General features: G+C 41.8%; 2 non-coding genes across 2 annotated transcripts; both read left to right on the top strand.

Annotated features, from left to right (window-relative positions):
* The first annotated feature begins 1,303 nt into the window (after positions 1 to 1,303).
* TRNAV-UAC (transfer RNA valine (anticodon UAC)) lies at positions 1,304 to 1,376 on the top strand. The gene has a single exon. It is a non-coding gene; the product is annotated as a tRNA-Val (tRNA).
* Positions 1,377 to 1,992: 616 nt separating this feature from the next.
* Positions 1,993 to 2,062, top strand: TRNAA-UGC (transfer RNA alanine (anticodon UGC)). The gene has a single exon. It is a non-coding gene; the product is annotated as a tRNA-Ala (tRNA).
* The last annotated feature ends 19,407 nt before the right edge of the window (positions 2,063 to 21,469 follow it).

Raw genomic sequence — 21,469 nt, 5'->3', positions numbered from 1 at the left:
TGTCCATCGTGATTGGGCATAACAATAAGCTAGGTCTCTTGGAAAACTAAGTCTAACTACCTAACTATGGTGTAGTGGTTATCACGTCCGCCTAATACGCGGAAGGTCCCAGGTTCGAGCCCCATGAGATACAGGTTTGGACCATCGTTATTGGGCATAAAAATAAGCTAGGTCTCTTGGAAAACTCATTATTACTAAGTATCTATGGTGTAGTGGTTATCACGTCCGCTTTACACGCGGAAAGTCCCAGGTTCGAGCACTGGTAGAGACTAATTTTGTCCATCGTGATTGGGCATAACAATAAGCTAGGTCTCTTGGAAAACTAAGTGTAACAAACTTACTATGGTGTAGTGGTTATCACGTCCGCCTAATGCGCGGAAGGTCCCAGGTTCGAGCACCATAAGATACATGTTTTAACCATCGTGATTGGACATAAAAATAAGCTAGGTGTCTTGGAAAACTCAATATTAGTAGGGATCTATGGTGTAGTAGTTATCACGTCCGTTTTACACGCGGAAGGACCCAGGTTCGAGCCCTGTTAGATACATATTTCGTCCATCGTGATTGGGCATAACAATAAGCTAGATTTCTTGGAAAACTCAGTTTAAGTACCTAACTATGGTGTAGTGGTTATCACGGCAGCCTAACACGCGAAAGGTCGCAGGTTCGAGCCCTGGTAGATACATATTTTGTCCATCGTGATTCGGCATAAAAATAAGGTAGGTGTCTTGAAAAACTCAAAATTAGTAGGTATCTATGGTGTAGTGGTTATCACGTCCGCGATACACGCGGAAGGTCCCAGGTTCGAGCCCTTGTAGATGCACATTTTGTCCATCGTGATTGGGAATAGAAATAAGCTAGGTCTCTTGGAAAACTAAGTCGAACTACCTAACTATGGTGTAGTGGTTATCACGTCCGCGTAACACGCCGAAGGTCCCAGGTTCGAGCCCCATGAGATACATGTTTCGACCATCGTGATTGGGCATTTAACATAAGCTAGGTGTCTTAGAAAACTCAATACTAGTAGGTATCTATGGTGTAGTGGTTATCACGGCCGTTTTACACGCGAAAGGTCCCAGGTTCGAGCCCTGGTAGATACATGTTTTCACCATCGTGATTGGGGATAAAAATAAGATAGATCTCTTGGAAAACTCAGTCTAAATGCCTAACTATGGTGTAGTGGTAATCACGTCCGCTTCACACGCGGAACGTCCCAGGTTCGAGCCCCATTAGATACTTGTTTTGACCATCGTGATTGGACATACTAATTACCTAGGTCTCTTGGAAAACTCAATATTACTACGTATCTATGGTGTAGTGGTTATCATGTCCGTTTTACACGCGGAAGGTCCCAGGTTCGAGCCCTGGTTGATACATATTTTGTCCATCGTGATTGGGCATAACAATGTGCTAAGTCTCTTGGAAAACTAAGTCTAACAACCTTACTATGGTGTAGTGGTTATCACGTCCGCTTTACACGCGTAAGGTCCCAGGTTCGAGCACTGGTAGATACTAATTTTGTCCATCGTGATTGGGCATAACAATAAGCTAGGTCTCTTGGAAAAGTAAGTCTAACAACCTTACTATGATGTAGTGGTTATCACGTCCGCCTAATACGCGAAAGTCCCAGGTTCGAGCACCATGAGATACATGTTTCTACCATCGTGATTGGGCATAATAATAAGCTAGGTGTCTTGGAAAACTCAATATTAGTAGGTATCTATGGTGTAGTGGTTATCACGTCCGTTTTACACGCGGAAGGTCCCAGGTTCGAGCCCTGGTAGATAGTTATTTTGTCCATCGTGATTGGGCATAAAAATAAGCTAGATATCTTGGAAAACTCAGTACTACGTATCTATGGTGTAGTGGTTATCATGTCCGTTTTACACGCGGAAGATCCCAGGTTCGAGCCCTGGTTGATACATATTTTGTCCATCGTGATTGGGCATAACAATGTGCTAGGTCTCTTGGAAAACTAAGTCTAACAACCTTACTATGGTGTAGTGGTTATCACGTCCGCTTTGCACGCGGAAGGTCCCAGGTTCGAGCCCTGGTAGATACATGTTGTGTCCATCGTGATTGCGCATAAAAATAAGCTAGGTCTCTTGGAAGACTCAATCTAACTACCGAACTATGGTGTAGTGGTTATCACGGCCGCCTAACACGGAAATAGCGTTTTGGTTTTCGTCGGGTGCGGTCGCGTTTTTCTCTCGCTCCGTCCCTGGCTTTTCCTCTTGTTCGCGAGTTTTTTTTTCGGCCTTTTGGCTTTTTTATTCGTTTCTTTGCGTGAGTTACTTTTTTTGCTGCATATTTTGTGTCTGGTTTCTCGCGTTTTGGGCTCTGCCTCGGGCAGAGTCCCGTTATTTTTTTTTCAACTAATCTACTTACACGATGGAAGTTTTGAGACCTTCGATTTTTGTGGAATGTCAGGAGCGCGTTGTTTCGAAGATTGAAGAAGCTTGTCGGATTCTTATTCGTCGGTGGTGAGTACGAAGGGCGGATTTTTCGTAACTTTTGTCTCGGTGGAAGATGCGGATAATTGCGCAGAATTAGGTCTTGGGCTAGAGGCGAAAGATTGCGTGGTGCGCAAAGTCGGGAGTCGCGAGATCATTGCTACCTTTTTTGATCTCCCGGAGTTTGTATTGGATGACGTTTTAAAGGCAAAGTTGCTGAGTTATAATTGCGAGTTAAAAAGTGAGGTGGTTTGGGAGCGTACAAATGGCAAGTGTTACGGGCAACGATCGGTAAAGGTCTCGCTACCAGAGGGTGTCTCTAGCTTACCTTATAGTTTGCGTTTGGTCGACGTCATGGGGCTCGAAAGCTCCTACCGCGTTCGGCATGATCGGCAGGGCAAAGTTTGTAATAAGTGTCTGTATAACTCTCACCTCTACAAGGACTGTCCTCTCTTCGTTTGCCGCCGGTGTGACGCCCCAGAGCATATCGAACGGGTTTGCCCCAATGTTGATATACCTCGTCGTCTGCCTCCTGCTGCACCTTCTGTCGACCTGCCGGTTGGTGTTTCTTCCGCCGAGGTTATCCCGGAGGGCGGGTCATCAGTTGCAGCGCCTGGAGACTCTGAAGTACTGGTTGCGGCTCAGAAACGTCCAGTTTCTAGTAGTGAGGGTGAACCTTCCGTTTCGCCCGAGGATGGCCAGGGCGACTGGCGTGTTGTCGGTGGTAAGCAGGGGCTGAAAAGGCCTAAGTCAGACCTCACCCTGCTTGGTCGGCCTCCTTCTCCACGTCGTATCGCTGACCAGGTGACCCCTCCGCTGCTCTCGCCCTTAAATGATAAAAATCGTTTCTCTTAACGTCCGCGGTTTGCGGGCTCTGGCGAAGATGAAAGAACTGGTTGAATGGAGCAAGGGTTTCGACGTTTTGTGTCTCCAAGAGACTCACTGGTCGGGCTCCCATGTCGCGGTTTTTCGGTCTCTTTGGCGCGGTCCCATTTATTTTGATAATGAACCTGTTTCCGGTTTTCGCGGTGTTGCTATTTGCATTCGGGCGGGTCTTGACGTTTTGCCTTCCCGCGTCCTACGTAGTGGAGAGGGCCGCTTTATTTTGGCGTCTTTGTCCATCGACGGCGAACCTCTGGATATCGTGAACGTGTATCTTCCGAATGTCGCGCCCGATCGTTTGCCCTTTTGCTTGCGGGGGGTGGTCTCGAGCTGTTCGCGTCCCCTAGTCGTCGGGGACTTTAACGACGTAGCGCAGCCGGGTCTCGATCGCCGACCATTGTCTGGTTCCTCTTCGCGTTTGGGCTCGACTGCCCTATTCCGATTTCTACGTGATACCCACCTCATTGACGTTTGGCGCGCAACACATGCGGACATTTTTGACTGGACCTGGTCCGGTCCCGTGTATGGCTCTTATCTTCAATGGCGCATCGACTATGTTCTCCTTGCCGGGGAGGATCGTCTGAATGTTACGATCTGTCAGATCTTACCGTGTCCCCTTTCGGATCATCGCGCCCTTGAACTCCGTCTCGTCTTGGACGGCGTTAAGATGGGCCCAGGTACGTGGTCGTTTGATGCGCGTCTCTTGCAGTTCGATGCCTACCGCCAGGCAGTCTTACGCATTCTTCGCCGGAGTCGCCAACGCTTTCGCGAATGGCCGGACAAATTTGCATGGTACGAAGCTTTAAAGCAGTCCCTACGCGAACATGCCATGTTTGACGGGAAGGTTCAATTCTCGCGTGATCGCGCCGAACGAACTCGCTTACGCGAAGCCTTGTCCAAGACTCAGCTGGCCGCCTCTAATTTCTCGGTTGGTCTCGCGGACTTTCTTGCGGCGAAGGAGGCCTTAAACGACTTCGACAGGGGGGTGCTGCAGGGGGCAGTAGCTCGGGCTAAGCAGCAATGGCGCACGGCCGATAAGCGTCCTACGTCCTTTTTTCTCCGCCTGGAACGTCATCGGCAGTCTTCTAAGTCGATCAAGTGTGTCTTCGCGCCTGACGCGCAGCTCCTCACGGAACCGGTGGCCGTTCGGCATCGCTATTTTGAACACTTCGCGGCGATGTCTCGTCGACGTCCTACTGACCGGGCTTTAATCGACTTTTACTCGTCTTTCGTTACTAACAGACTTTGCGCGGCCGACGCGCAGTCTTGTGATGCCCTGATACGGTGGACGGACATTTCAATGGTCTTAAATTGCGCTCCCGCCGGCAAAAGCGCGGGTACTGACGGTTTCACGAATGAGTTCTGGCGATTTGTGCTGCCACATATTCAGGAGAAATTTGTTGAACTCCTTTCCCATTGTCATTCTGAGGGTCGCCTTCCTCTTTCTATGAAGTAAGGTCTCATCATTTTGCTGCCTAAAGGCGGGGATTTACGAGACGTCAAGAACAGACTCCCCATCACGTTGCTAAACGCGGACTATAATCTCGTCGCGAAAGTACTCGGTTCACGGCCTTCTTCAAGTTTTTCCATCGTTAATTCATGGTTCGCAAACGTGCGCCGTTCGATCACGTTCCACGACTAGTACTCCGGCCCTTTTCTCCGACATATTGGACTTTCTGCAGCGGTCTCGGGGGCCTGGTATCCTCCTTAAATTAGATCTCGCGAAAGCGTTTGATCAGGTTTCGTGGGACTAGCTCTTTGCGGTACTTCGCGCTTTTGGCTTCGGCGAGCCTTTTCGCAAGTGGATTTAATTATTTCTCGTTGGCAGCAAGTCTTGCCTGAAAATAAATGGATATTTAACAGACTTTCTTCAGCTCGGTCGATCGGTCCGCCAGGGCTGTCCGCTTAGTCCCTTGCTTTACGTTCTGTCTTCCGAACCCCTATGCTACGCCTTGGAATACCGTCCTGCTATCGTCCGGATTCTGTGGCCGACCTCTCAGCATCCTCCCTTGTTGTGGATTCATGTCGATGGCAATGCCTTGGTGGTCCGCGATACAGCCACCGTCTTGGAAGTTGTGCGGGAATATCAGCGGTATGGCATTGCGTCGGGTTCCGACTTGAACATCTCCAAGTGTCGGGGTATGTGGTTGGGCTGCGACCGGGGTCGCGCCCCGTCCATCGTTGCGGACCTCACTATTTCGTCCGACCCGCTCGAGATTTTGGGCATCTTTCTCAGTACGGATGGCGCGGTCTCGGACGATCTTAACTGGACCCCGCGTTTGGTTAAATTCCGTCGTGTCCTTCGCGTTTGGAAAGGTCGGCGCCTTTCCTTGTCGGGCAAGATCGTGGTGGTCAATACCTTGGCCATGTCGTTACTGGGGCATTGGCTGCGGTCCCTCGCGTTACCGCAACGGTTTGAGGACGACTTCCGCCGGGAAAAGCTGGGGTTTTGTGGGGTAATCGCGCCCATACGGTCGCTTATTCTCTGCTTACGCGTCCGAAGAAGGTCGGCGGCTTCGGGGTATTTGACTTGCGCACGAAGAAACTTACGTTTCGCTTGCAAGAACTGTTACGGTATATGTATGTACGGGATTTTACATACGAAGTGGTTCCGGGTTTTTTACCCAGTCCCGCGATTTCTGACCTGTTTGGGCTAGCTTCGGACGCCCCTTGCCCGTCGTGGCTTACAACTGCGGTTCAATATATCCATTCTGTTCTCCCGGAGACTTGGCTTTCCCACGTTCGGTCGCGGCGCCGCTTCTGTCGTACGGTCAGAGTGACGTTAGTCGATCACACGGGTGCGGATTGTTACTTGACTGCCATGACCAGCAAGGTCATCTACGGTCGTTTTGCGCTCTCCACAGTTGCTGAGTCCCCAGGTGAGCATGCCTGGCGTCGGTTCATTGGGGGTCCCCTGCCTCGCCCTGCCTATTCAACGTTACATTCGTCTTTGCTTCGTCCTTCTCATCGCGACGTCAACCTTCAAGTGGTGCATGGGGCTATATTTACGTCTGAGCGTCTTTTCACCATCGGTCTGTCGTCTCACCCCACGTGCGTGTTTTGCTTCAACACTGTCGAAACTTTAGAGCACATTTTCTTGCGCTGCCCCTTTTCGATTCGGCTCTGGCAGTCCCTCTTTGTCACTAAATTAGGCTTGGCCCTTGACAGTGTGCTGGGCAGTTGCACGTCCGAAAGGGACTCTTTTATCGTCTTTCAACATTGTTCGGCTGGCAATCGCCATAAATCCCGGGCGAAATTCGTACATTTCTTAACGTCACTCTTTAAATTTCTGGTTTTAAATGGACGCTCCTTTTTAATTAGTAATGACAATGTCTCGTTAGTAATTTTAGAAAACGTTACGCCATTTTATAACGCAAACTACGTCTCACATACAGCTCCAATTTTTTGTTATTAAATCGTGATGAACATTTGTTAAAGCATATAAAACAATTTTTAGACTGGTTATAATTGTTCCTGATTTGTAAAACGTAGTATTGATTATCTTTGACGGTTGTATTCATTTTGTTTTATAATATAAAAAAGTCCACTTTACACGCGGAAGTTCCAAGGTTCGTGCCCTGGTAGATACATGTTTTACCATCGTGATTGGACATAATAATAAGCTAGATCTCTTGGAAATATCAGTATTACAACGTAGCTATGGTGTAGTGGTTATAACGTCCGATTTTCACGCGGAAGGTACTAGGTTTGAGCCCTGGTAAACACATTCTTTGACCATCGTGATTGAAAAAAAATAAAAGCTAGATCGCTTGGAAAAATCTATTTTTCCACGTATCTATGGTGTAGTGGTTATCACGTCCGCCTAACACGCGGAAGGTCCAAGGTTCGAGCCCTTGTATATACATGTTTTGGCCATCGTGATTGGACATAATAATAAGCTAGATCTCTTGGAAAACTCAGTATTACCACGTATCTATGGTGTAGTGTTTATCACATAATAATAAGCTAGATCTCTTGGAAAACTCAGTACTACCAAATGTCTAAGGTGTAGTGGTTATCACGACCGCCTAACACGCAGATGGTCCAAGGTTCGAGCCCTGGTAGATACATGTTTTACCATCGTGATTGGACATAATAATAAGCTAGATCTCTTGAAAATCTCTGTATTACAACGTAGCTATGGTGTAGTGGTTATAACGTGCGCTTTTCACGCGGAAGGTACTAGGTTCGAGCCCTGGTAAACACATTCTTTGACCATCGTGATTGGAAAAATAACAATTTAGATCCCTTGGAAAAATCTATTTTTCCACGTATCGATGGTGTAGCTGTTATCACGTCCGCCTAACACGCGGAAGGTCCAAGGTTCGAGCTCTGGTAGATACTTGTTTTGACCATAGTGATTGGACATAATAATTTAGATCTCTTGAGAAACTCAGTATTACCACATGTCTAGGGTGTAGTGGTTTTAACGTCCGCTTTACACGCGGAAGGTCCAAGGGTCGAGCCCTGGTAGATACATGTTTAACCATCGTGATAGGACATAATAATAAACTAGATTTCTTGGAAAACTCAGTACTACGACGTAACTATGGTATAGTGTCTATCAGGTGCGCTTTTTATGCGGAAGGCCCCAGGTTCGAACCCTGGTAGAGCCTATATGCACTCCTTTTTCATCAAATATGTGACCAAAAATGTCAGCTAATTTCTGAGCGAACCGACATTTCTTCAACTCAGGGGTGAGACTTGATTTCTATAATCTATTTAGGATATATTTCAAACACTAAGGGAGATTAAATCGTCTAAATAGTCAATTAAATGGAAATAGCGTCTCTAAAAATCTCGTCTATTAACCGCTGGAAAGATTTAGGGCGTTACAAAGCCAAAAGCGGGAGTTCGTTAAACTCGTACTTTCCCATATGAGTCTCAAAAGCAGTTTTAAGTCTGCTTTTTTGGTGCATTTTGACCTGCCAATAACCTGATTTTAGGTCAAGGGTGGTTATATATTTCAATTTTCCAGCTCTGGCTAGCATGTCCTCTATGTTGGGCAAGGGATAAGGGTCCTTAATGTTAACACTATTTAGTTTTCTGTAATCAATGCAAAACCTATAGAGTTTTCCCTGTTTCGTTTGATCAACTAAAACTACGGGAGAGAATCAAGGAGATAAGGAACGTCTTATGATCCCGTCATTTAGCATTTTCCCAACATGTTGTACAATTATTTTTTTCTTCTGATCGTTAACCTGATAAGGTTGATATTTTATGTGCTCTCGTGGAAGACTAGTCCTGTTCTTCCTACTTTATCCTAAAAGAGTCAGGGAATTTTAATAATAGGGTGATTTCATGTAGTATCTGGGAGTGTTCGCACCAGGGGTCGGTCGATTTTGTTCTAACTTAGAACACTTGTCCCTAGATACAAATAATAGACTAATCTCGATTATTGGGCCATTCCTTTGAATAGCTCCAGACTTACAGCGATTTTAAACAAGACGGCCCCGGCCATATTAGATCCCCATCGTTTGTAAGGTTCCAGCAATCAAGAACGTTTTATTTGACCCCAAAAGATACAAATTCAGAAGTGTCCGACCCCAAAAGATACAAGGTCAGAAGTATCCGAACCAAAAAGATACAAGTTCAGAAGTATTCGACCCCACTAATAAGAGTACTTCGCCCCCATCCTCGACTCTTGAGACACATTTGAATTAACCGCCAAAGCTACCGAACAAACACACGAGGAGCGCAGTAGGAAACTGGGAAAATCGTTATCTATTTAATTAGCACATAAATAAAAAGAAAATAAATATAAAAACCTAAAAGAAAAAAATCAGAAGTGTCCGACCCCGAAATTCAGAGTTATCCCTTCTCTCAGCCCATGTCCTGAGCTAGGAGACATTCGCTGGATGGGTTAAAATATTTTTTCCAATAGATGCAGCTCGTTAGGAAAATTAAGAAGGGGGAAAAATCAAAAACAAGCTAAGCCTTTTTACCATGTAGTTTTAAAAAAATTAGAGGTTATAAATGGTTATTTTAAGAATAAAATTCACAACTTTCAATTTAATGAAGTTTGGTGGGTTATTTAAGACTTCCTCGATCGTGGTCACTTTTAAGTGCACGTTGTAGATACAAGTTCAGAAGTATCCGATCCCAGAGATACAAGTTCAGAAGTATCCGACCCCAAAGATACAAGTTGAGAAGAATCCGACCCCAAAGATACAAGTTCAGAAGTATCCGACCCCAAAGATACAAATTCAGAAGTATCCGACCCCAAAGATACAAATTCAGAAGTATCCGCCCCAAAGATACAGATTCAGAAATATCCGACCCCAAAGATACAAGTTCAGAAGTATCCGACCCCAAAGATACAAATTCAGAAGTATCCGACCCCAAAGATACAAATTCTGAAGTATCCGCCCCAAAGATACAGATTCAGAAATATCCGACCCCAAAGATACAAGTTCAGAAGTATCCGACCCCAAAGATACAAATTCAGAAGTATCCGACCCCAAAGATACAAATTCAGAAGTATCAGCCCCAAAGATACAGATTCAGAAATATCCGACCCCAAAGATACAAGTTCAGAAGTATACGACCCCAAAGATACAAGTTCAGAAGTATCCGACCCCAAAGATACAGATTTAGAAATATCCGACCCCAAAGATACAGATACAGAAGTATCCGACCCCAAAGATACAAATTCAGAAACATCCGACCCCAAAGATACAGATTCAGAAATATCCGACCCCAAAGATACAAGTTCAGAAGTATCCGACCCCAAAGATACAAATTCAGAAGTATCCGACCCCAAAGATACAAATTCAGTAGTATCCGCCTCAAAGATACAAGTTCAGAAGTATCCGACCCCAAAGATACAAGTTCAGAAGTATACGACCCCAAAGATACAAGTTCAGAATTATCCGACCCCAAAGATACAGATTCAGAAATATCCGACCCCAAAGATACAGATACAGAAATATCCGACCCCAAAGATACAAGTTCAGAAGTATCCGACCCCAAAGATACAAATTCAGAAACATCCGACCCCAAAGGTACAAGTTCAGAAGTATCCGACCCCAAAGGTACAAATTCAGAAGTAACCGACCCCAAAGATACCAATTCAGAAGTATCCGACCCCAAAGATACAAATTCAGAAGTATTCGACCCCAAAGATACAAGTTCATTTAAGAATTAAATTCGCCACTTTCATTTTAATTAATGAAGTCTGGTGGAGTATACGACCCCAAAGATACGGTAATGCTAAAAACCCCAAACATACAAATTCATAAGTATCCGACCCCACAGATAAAAATTCAAAAGTATCCGACCCCACAGATAAAAATTCAAAAGTATCCGACCCCACAGATAAAAATTCAAAAGTATCCGACCCCACAGATAAAAATTCAAAAGTATCCGACCCCACAGATAAAAATTCAAAAGTATCCGACCAAACAGATTAAGAGGTACCCCACCCCACATCAACCCGACATTTTAGAGATAAAAATAAATAATAAAAAACTCGGGGTTTCTATCAAGTCTCTATAGCTCAGTGGTAGAATTTCAGTTTACTACGCCAGCGACCCGGGTTCGATTCCCGGCTGGGAACTAAAAAAATTTTAATTAAAATTAAATCTCTAACCGAGCCCAGTTACCCCTATGGGTGGGTTGTGGTAATATAAAGTTCCTTTTAAGCTAAAATCTGACGATAACGAAGCGACAACCCCGGCCACTACTACGGACGACGGCTCGGGTCAAACTAAGAGCCTCATCGTATACTACGATGTGGCTAAAAAGACTTTTTGCCGATGCCAATTTTAATACCTTTCAGTAAAGATATTTAAATTTTGGTTTGAGGTAGAATCAGTAAATTTCACACTTAGAGAAAACTATGAGGTGAAAACTCTGCCGTATATTTTAAAACGCTGTGATAATTACATCTCTCGACATTGACACCCAAACAGGAATTTAAATTTTTCAATGGCTCATCACCAAAAAGGTGCAACTTCACTTTCTTCTGAAAACACTTTTTTAGGTGTTAATAGCAAGGCCTTTTAGATAATATTAGTCCCGATATGACTTTTTTGGGCCCTAAGAGGATTTTTAAGGAAAAACGAAATCATAAAATTTGTCAAACTTTAAAATTTATTCCTGGACTTTCAGTAACTTATTTACTTATTTTTAGCTCATATATTTGAAAAAACCGTCAAATAAAGTTTCATCTGCTAAACAGTCAGAAAATACATTACTTACATGACTTTTTACGTTACTTCTAAGGCTTCACAACAACGCACCATGGTCGGCTCTAACCACCAACTTTTCGGTTAACAGCCGAACGCGCTATCCATTGCGCCATAGAAGCTTAGGAAAATAATTAATGTCTGGTACTGTGGAAAAACTGACGTTTTACGTTACATCTAAGACTTCACAGGAACGCTTTCGGGTGGGCACGAACCAACAACCTTTCGGTTAACAGCCCAACGCTTTATGCATTGCGCAACGGTAGCTTGGAAAAACAATGATCGTTACGTATTTTTGAAAAACTTTGGCTTTTTACGTTACTTCTGAGAAATCACAAGAACGCTCCTGCGTGGGCTCGAACCACCAACTTTACGGTTCACAGCCGAACGCGCTACGCATTGTGCCACGGAAGCTTAGGAAAAGAATGATCGTCACGAATTTCGGAAAAAACTGACTTTTTACGTTCCTTATAAGACTTCACTTTAACGCTCCCGGGTGGGCACGAACCACCAACCTTTCGGTTAACACCCGAACGCACTAACAACTGCGTCACGGAAGCTTAGAAAAATAATGATCGTCACGAATTGTGGAAAAACTATGGCTTTTTACGTTACTTCTGAGAAATCACAACAACGCTCCCGGGTGGGCACGAACCACCAACCTTTCAGTTAACAGCCGAACGCGCTATGCATTGCGCAACGATACCTTCGAAAAACAATGATCGTTACGTATTTTGGAAAAACTTTGGCTTTTTACGTTACTTCTGAGAAATCACAAGAACGCTCCTGGGTGGGCTCGAACCACCAACCTTTCGGTTAACAGCCGAACGCGATACCCATTGCGCCACGGAAGCTAAGAAAAAGAATGATCGTCACTCTAAAAAAATAGACATGGAATAATGAGACATGGAAATATGGAAACAATAGGGTTCAAGTGCAAATGATTTAATTTAGTTCAATTACTAAAATATGCAGCATTCATCTCACTTCACAACAAGAGCCCCGTGGCTTAGTGGTTAAATCGCCTGTCTAGTAAACTGGAGATTATTAGTTCAATTATCGTCGGAGCCTCCTTGTTATGTTACTTGAACTAGTTTTCGTAGCTATTAAATTTTGAAAAAGGCCAAAAATAATAGTTTCTTGAGATATGCATATATGCAAACAATAGGGTGAATAATAGTTTCTTGAGATATGCATATATGCAAACAATAGGGTGAAAGTGCAAATGAGTTAATTTAGTTTAATTACTGACATATTCAGCATTCATATCGCTTCACAACAAGGGCCCCGCGGCTTAGTGGTTAAAGCGCCTGTCTAGTGAACAGGGGATCATGAATTCGATTCTCATCGGAACCTCGTTGTTATGTTACTTGAACTATTTTTCGTAGCTATTAAGTTTTGAACATGTTGGAAAACCAAAATATTACCTCTCCGAGTCAAGAGGAAGAATACTACTACAAACTTATTAACCTAGATATGGAATTATTTCTCTTTATTTGAAGTTAAAATTTACGAATTATTAAAGTAATATTCCAAGAATAGCGAATAAACAGTAAAGCAGACGACATTTTACAACCAATAAAGATATGTCTTGGACACATGGAAATCAGTCAATGAGAAAAAAGTGTATAAACTTTGGAGAGATATAACCTTTATGTGTTTGAAAAGGCCCAATTGTCTATGTATCAACTGTTAACCCTATATTTTCATTATTATATATTATAAACACTATTGTCTCGTTTCACCTCAACGATATTCTTAGTTTGCCAACATGAGTATTAACGTTAAATATCACCAAAGCTGACTTGTGGTTAGACGCACTGAAAGTCAATTCAGTAATTATATCTAATAAGCCACTTAAGCATGGTAAAATTGGTGTTTTTAGTTAGTGTTATATTAATGCCTGTAATTTAATCATTCATGTGTATTTTACACATTTTAAGCCTAGTGTTTGTATAAAAATCAGGTTCTAACTCTAATACAAACTCTAATTCTTCCACCTATACAACTATAATAACCTAGCTTAAGCCTATGTCTTTTCAGGATCTATCATAGAATAAGCTTACAATAGCAGAGGCTATCTTTCAAGATCTAATATAGCATAAACTTGCCAGTATCTACCTTAGAATAAGCCTGCAATAGCATAAACCTATCTTTCAAGATCTAATATAGCATAAATCTACCAGGATCTACCATAGAATAAGCCTACAATAGCATAAACCTATCTTTTCCAGGATCTACAATAGCATTAGCCTATCTTGACAGGTATCAGCCACGTGACGTCATCAAAATACCCAACACCAGGTGGCATAACAATCGACAACATGCACCACCAAGGACTCTAAAATTCCCGCCCAGAAATCCACCACCAGATGGCGCAACAATTCAAATTTCCCGCTAACAAGGTCACGTGACGTCCTAAATCCCCCCCAACCCGACGGATGGCCTTATAAACAAAAATTTAAGGGGGTAAAATTTTTGAGTATATAAGACCATTCTTACTCTCTGACGTCGTACTCCAACCAAATCTATATCTCTTCCTCTCTAGCTTCTTCGTTTGAACTTGTTATGTATTCTTGAAGCCTCAGATTGAAAACGATCAGTTATAACCCTTAATAGTGTTTATTTACAGTAATTTAGTCATAGTTAAAATCGAAGGTCGAGGAAATTTTACAGTTTAGGGCATAAAAATAAAATAACTTACGTATGGCATACTTTTTATCACTTTGCGCTATTTAACCTAAGTTTAAAACGGAAATGAGCGTCCAAACGCTGAAATATTAAATGTCTATTTGCTTAATCGATAATAGAAGCCACACTCAAGAAAAGGGTGATTAACGGCGTTGCCATGGAGACTGAAACATTAAATGACTACGTACTCGCTAGGTCGATAACAGCTATGGTGAAGTGTTTGAATCGTTGCCATGGTTTTAAAAGTAATTTGGCAGTTGGGACAAACTTAGAAATTTAATCACTCGAAACAGCGCTCTAAAACTCTCGAGAGACAAAAACACTCATTTTCGTTTCATTGTGTTCAGGGTTCTTAGCATATTTTGAGCGAAAGTATATATTAAAGTCAAGAAAGGAGATGAAATTTCGAAAGGGAAATCGTAAAAAAATTACAATCAGGTGCTTTAGTTACTTAATCCTCGTTGAGAAAATTCATCATTATTTCACCAATTATAACTTAAAAGCAGACCGTGGGTCACGTTCATCCCCTAGAACGTGACTTTGTTTACGAAATCCTGTTTTGGCTTGCCGAAAGTACGAGGCGTTTGAGGGAGGGATTTATAATTGCACTTGATTGATTGCACTAAGATTTAAATCACCAAGAGTTCAGGAATAAAGTGGGGAACCACTGGACCCGCGCTATGCTTTAATGAACCATGTCGTTGCAATATGTTGCCATATAAATGATAAACATGTAAGCGTTCATTAGTACAACTTTGCGCTATTAAACGACTGTATCATAGAAAGTAAATTATTGTTATATGTAAATAAAGTTGAAAACACAATTTAGAGGCTCGACGAATGAATGACTACTCGGTTTCTCGAAAACATGGGTGCGGGCTAAAGAGGATCAATAATGGCGATGATACTCGATGAAACGTTTCCGTAGATACGAAGGTAGTTTAGCCTTCTCGTGAAAATGCAGATAGACGTTAGAGTTTTGCTCAGTTCCTTTCACTAGGAGGTTGAAATTTTCTAGCAAATAAACATTGAAGAAGTCCATACAATAACCATATAACGGAATTCAATGTTGTAAGCTGTTTAAAGATAAATACGAGTTATTTTGATGAAATAGACAGAAATAGCGAAAGAACAGTTAGTTTATCGAGATCTACGAGTCAACGCATAAAAGACTAGAAAAACCATATCATTACTTGGCCCAAATTAATTTATACTATTTTCATGCCACAATGATGTTACAGCGGGCCCTTTATGGGAGAAAAGATAGGAAGATTATTTGGCCATAAATGTTTACCCAAGTATCTAATTATGTGTTATCCAGCTTCGACTGTCAGAGCCGATAAAGCCGTCCCAAAAAACCGAGTATAATCCTTTAACCTACTCCATCGGTGTACGCACGGTTTCATCGAATTGCGATTGATAATCTGGGCCCATTCGTCATAACAATGGTTTGAAACCAGTATATTATTGTTATGACAGGTTTTTATAGTTAATGGATGGGATTCCTATCAAGGCCAGAGCCCTATCAGCAGCTAAAGCCCCAGTACACGAGGTAGTTTTACGACTCGTGTCCCATAGCTCCAACCCATTAAAATAAAATTTATTGTTTTCGAAGATGGATCACATTGAAGGGTCAAGGGCGAATTATCAAAGTCCCATTATTGTTTAGGTATATATATTGAAATAGGTGTCAAAATATAAGGGCCAATATTTTAGAAAAGGTGACCCCTTACAAAAATGTTCTCATGAATTCCAAAGGCCATTCTTTGGAACCCCATGCAGCCCTTGGGATCATTTTCTAAAGGAACAATTCCCAGAGACTTTCTTTGGAATTTTCTAAAGAAGTCTTGAGACAAATGTCCAAAGAATGTCTTGAGATTATTTTCCAAAGAAATTCTTTAGGAATTGTAGAGATAAATTTCCAAAGAAGGTATAAGGTTTATTTTCCAAAGAAACTCTTTAGAAATTCTAGAGATTAATTTCCAAAGAAGGTATAACGAATATTTTCCAAAGAAATTCCTTAGGAATTCTAGAGGTAAATTTCCAAAGAATGTATAAGGTTTATTTTCCAAAGAATGTCTTTTGAAATTCTAGAGATTAATTTCCAAAGAAGGTCCAACGAATATTTTCCAAAGAAATTCTTCGAGAATTCTAGAGGTAAATTTCCAAAGAATGTATAAGTTTATTTTCCAAAGAAACTCTTAGGAATTCTAGGAATTAATTTCCAAAGAAGGTATAACTAAAATTTTTTAAAGAAATTCTTTAGGGATTCTAGATATTAATTTCCAAAGAAGGTATAACGAATATTTTCCAAAGAAACTCTTTAGGAATTCTAAAAATTAATTTCCAAAGAAGGTATAACGAATATTTTCCAAAGAAATTCTTTAGGAATTCTAGAAATAAATTTCCAAACCCTTAAAAAATCTTCTGAAGAGTTCTAAAGGAATTTCTTTGGAAGCCTACGGAGCCCTTGGGATCATTTTCTAATGAAACGATTTCCAAAGACTTCCTTGGAATTTCCTAAAGAATTCTTGAGATCAATTTGCAAAGAACGTCTATGGAATATTTTTCAACGAAATTCTTAAGGAATGCTTAGGATAAATTTCCAAAGAAGGTCTAGGTTTAATTGCCCAAAGAAATTCGATAGGAATTATTGAGATAAATTTCCAAAGAACGTCTTTGAAATATTTTCCAACGAAATTCTTAAGGAAATCTTGAGATAAATTTCCAAAGAAGGTATGGGGTTTATTTTCCAATGAAATACGTTAAGAATTCTAGAGATGAATTTCAAAGGGCCAGATATATTTGCAATTATGCTTTACATATAACTATCTCAAAAAATTTTTACCCAAATTATTTTGCTAAAGTTTTCCTGCATAGACATTGACTTGATGGCTAAAAAATTAAAAACGTTTCACGAAGGCTTGTCCCGTAGCTAAGGCTCAGCAAGTGCAATTACCTATTTTTGTTTTTTGACTTTAATAATCCGTGAGTAGTTTATGCAAAGTATAAATTAAATTAAAAGTAAAATACGCGTAATTAAAATCGTTATGTTTAGATTTACAGGGAGTATAAGCTGGCAGTCGAAACTTTTGCTTTTGAAAAGTAAAACTAACCTAAATTATTTTGTGACATGTTTTATCTTTTTTTCGATCGTAATTAAAGTCCCAAATAAATATTTTTATATAAAATATTGTAGATAAAATTAGGTTATACGCGTTTCTGGTACTCAAAAACCTCTCAGTGAAAACACATTATTAAACTTAACATCAACATCTGTATCTACTGCTTGGCCATTGAAGCCTCCAAAACCCACTTAGTACCCATACATTTGCACAAGATTAAAACTTTCTGCTGTTTTCGGATGTTTTTAAGTCGATTAAATGTCTGACTTTATAAGGAGTTTCGCACTGCATGCGAGAACTACCCTACCAGTACTATAAGGGGTGTTGTTCAGCATGTAAGAACCGCACTCCCTGGATTGGGATATGGTGCTGCATGTGAGAACTATCCTCGTTTCTAGAGGGCTAAATTAATTTACCACATAATCTTCCCTATATTTCCCAAGAAAATTCCAAAGATATTTCCCCAGAAAATTCCAAAGTTATTTCCCAACAAAATTCCAAAGTTATTTCCCAACAAAATTCCAAAGTTATTTCCCAACAAAATTCCAAAGATATTTTCCAAGAAAATTCCAAAGTTATTTCCCAGGAAAATTCCAAAGTTATTTCCCAAGAAAATTCCAAAGTTATTTCCCAAGAAAATTCCAAAGTTATTTCCCAAGAAAATTCCAAAGTTATTTCCCAAGAAAATTCCAAAGTTATTTCCCAAGAAAATTCCAAAGTTATTTCCCAAGGAAATTCCAAAGTTATTTCCCAAGGAAATTCCAAAGATAATTCCAAATCATTCTCAAAGAAAAAGAGGCCACTATTCTCCAAAGAAAAAGAGGCCACTATTCCACAATTTTCCAAAGAACCCCTTAAGGATTTCTAAAGAAATCTCCCAAGGAATTTTCTAAAGAGTTCTAAAGAAGATTTTTGAAAGGGAGACCGTTATGCTAACTAACAGGGTAGCCTGGTGTTCATAGGCACCTAACTTTTCTTGACATACGTTGGTTTGTATACATTCAACGTCAAAGAAAATGTACATAAGGTTAGGCTGATTAGGTCTAGGCTTTTTAACGGATGGCAGTTTCAGATGTTTGTCTGTGATAATTTGAATAAAACATAAGTGGTTGCTAGGCAGATATTTACTGCAGATCTGACAATATATCTCTCCACATGTATGCGTTTCGGTTCTTCGAGAAAAATCAATAATTTTTAAGCAGTCTTTACAATGAAAAAGGCGCTCACTACAACAACTCGCAATATGACAAAGATCACCGACTTCAACAACTCGCAATATGACGATGAGATAACCGGATTTTCAAACGGAACGGACCGAGGACCACCCACAGAGGAGACACTATTAAACGATACCCTACCTAGGGAACACGGATCTGTAGAGGCCCTTTCTGGCGATGATATCGACGTACAATGGGGAGGGGGAGAAACGGACCAGCCCACACCTATTGACAACGTACCTTCTTGCGAGATAACAGGACAAAGTGAGAGATTTTACAAACGTTTTAACATGTATGGTCGAGAGGTAGTTCTTAGAGTTACTGAAGATTCCGTCGCTAGTGTGTGTACCGTAACCAAATGCATCCTTAGTACAGGCCTACATATTACGTCCAAAACCTTAAAGAGTGCGGCAAATATTTGAAGGTCCGAACTAGAATTATCTTTTAGACGATTAGATCAAGTCGACCCCAATATTCTTTTCGACCAGCTTAGTGTTATGTGTTATGTATTTAGTTTTTTAATAGCCATTAGCTAACATTGTTAAAAAAACATCTAACCTATTATTGATAACGATTTGTATACATATTGCTGTTGATTCATAATTTTTTAGTCTTAATAAACTATCTCGTTTAGTTAACATTATTGTGACTCCCGTGTTTTTATTAGTCCGCAAGACATAACATGGTGTCAGAAGACCTGAAAGTCGCGCCCTTTTCGGGGGAATAGGATTCGTGTTTTGTTTAGTGGGTAGGCTCGATATTGCAGTCGCGATTATGGCTAATAATATACCGACGATCAGACCGTTTTGTGCTGGATCCAACCCGGCCGAAGCATGGAAAATTTGGCGTCAAGACTTCATGGATTACCTTGCCGCGTTGAAATATGACGCCGAGGAGGAGGCCACGAAGACAGCCTTATTCCGTCACGTGTGTGGCGACGATTTGAAGAAGCAGTATCGATTGCTTAACCTGAAGCCGGTTTCACCCGCTAAAGAAGTTACACTGAAACAAATTTTCGATGCCTTTGACAAGCAGTACGATGCCTATCATAATGAGATATCGGCGTCATTCATTGCGTTGGGAATTTCACAGAAGCAGGGAGAACCATTTGAAGAGTTCTATTCTCGACTTCGGCTGGCCATTGAGGAGTGCAAGTATGGACAAGCTATGGACAGGATGCTACGTGACAAGTTGGTCCATGGTCTTCAGGATAGAGCCTTACAAGAACGTCTCTTGCGGGAAGCAGGCCGATCAAAGAAGATGCTGGATGACATAGTAGCTGAATGTAAAGCCGCTGAATTGTCACGGGCCCAGGCAAATGCCATGAATGAATCTCGTGCTGAAGTACATGTTGTTTCCCGAGAGCGAGCAAAGCAAAGCGACGGAAAAAGAAGTCTAAGGTTAAAGATACCGAGACTAAGGAATGTGGGTATTGCGGTCGCCAGCATGCGCCGAGGGAGTCTCCGGCGTTTGGAAAGACGTGTCTGAGGTGTGGTAACAAGAACCACTTCGCCGTAAAATGTCAAAAAGATGCGAAGGAGCAGATAGGAAGACCTCAGCGTCCTTCCTCAAGTAGTCGTCGGATTGATACCATTACTCAGCTTTCTGATGACGTTGTGTACATCGGTACTGTGGAAGTCGGCAATGACGAATCTGGGTTGCGCAGGAAATCGGATCAAGTCGTGAATAGCACACACGACGTTTGGTATGAGGATATATCAGTTAATGGATCTATCATAGCCTTTAAATTGGATACCGGGGACCAAGTTAATGTCATTACCAAGGATAATGTGGAAAAGATGCCGAGACGTCCACGAGTACAGAAGACCAGTCAAAGAGTCTTGGATTTTAGTGGCAATGAAATTCCCTTATTGGGGGAATGTTTCTTATCATGCTTGACCAAAAACGGAGGAAAGGAAGGCACTTTTCGGTTCGTCGTAACAAGTTTGAACGTCAAACCTGTCCTCAGTGCTCACACTTGCGTCAAGCTTGGCTTAATTACAAGAACATCGGGTAACTTGGCCTCTGTCTGCCAAGCAGCAACAGATTCACCTAAGAAGATACTTGAAGAGTTCGAGGACGTCTTCAAAGGCATGGGCCGGTTGGACAGAGTAGTCAAGATACACCTAAAGGAGGATGCCATTCCTCATGTGGCAGCACCAAGAAAGATTCCGATAGACCAACATGATAAAGTTAAGCAAGAACTACGGCGTATGGAAGAATTAAACGTAATAACGAAGGTTGACACGCCAACAGATTGGGTTAGCAACATGGTAGTGATCGAAAAGCCAACGAAGATACGCATCTGCATAGATCCAAGGCATCTTAATGTTGCTATTAGACGGCCACATTATCCAATTCCTACTGCGGATAAGCTCCTGGCAGGCCTTCAGGGATGCGGTGTTTTTACGTTACTGGACGCTAAAGATGGCTTTTGGCAGCTGCCTCTGGACGAAGAGTCGTCAAATCTTACGACGTTTGCAACGCCATGGGGTAGATATCGGTTCCTGGTATTGCCCTTTGGTGTGAACAATGCACCGGAAGAGTTCCAAAGGTCTATGGATGCTATATTCGAAAAGGAGCCTTCAGTCAGTCAATATTTTGACGACATTGTTCTGGGTTCCAAGAACGTGGAAGAACATTGCGTTCTGCTTCGACGCACGCTGGGTCTAGCAAGAGAAGCAAATTTAAAGTTTAATCCTGGAAAGGTCCAATTGGCTTTATCGAAGATCAAGTATATTGGGCATATTATCTCTAAGGATGGCTTGGAACCTGATCCAGGGAAGATAGACGCAGTTATGAAGTATGCCGAACCTAAGAACAAAGATGACGTACGTCGCTTTCTGGGGATGATAACGTATCTTGCCAAGTTTACGCCGCATCTCTCGACATTAACGCACTCTTTACGTCAG

This window comes from Phalangium opilio, unplaced genomic scaffold, assembly GCF_054372755.1.
Source record: "Phalangium opilio isolate 3A_F unplaced genomic scaffold, DU_Popi_V2 ptg000082l_1, whole genome shotgun sequence".
NCBI classification, from domain to species: Eukaryota; Metazoa; Arthropoda; class Arachnida; order Opiliones; family Phalangiidae; genus Phalangium; species Phalangium opilio.
This window is presented reverse-complemented; position numbering and strand designations above follow the sequence as displayed.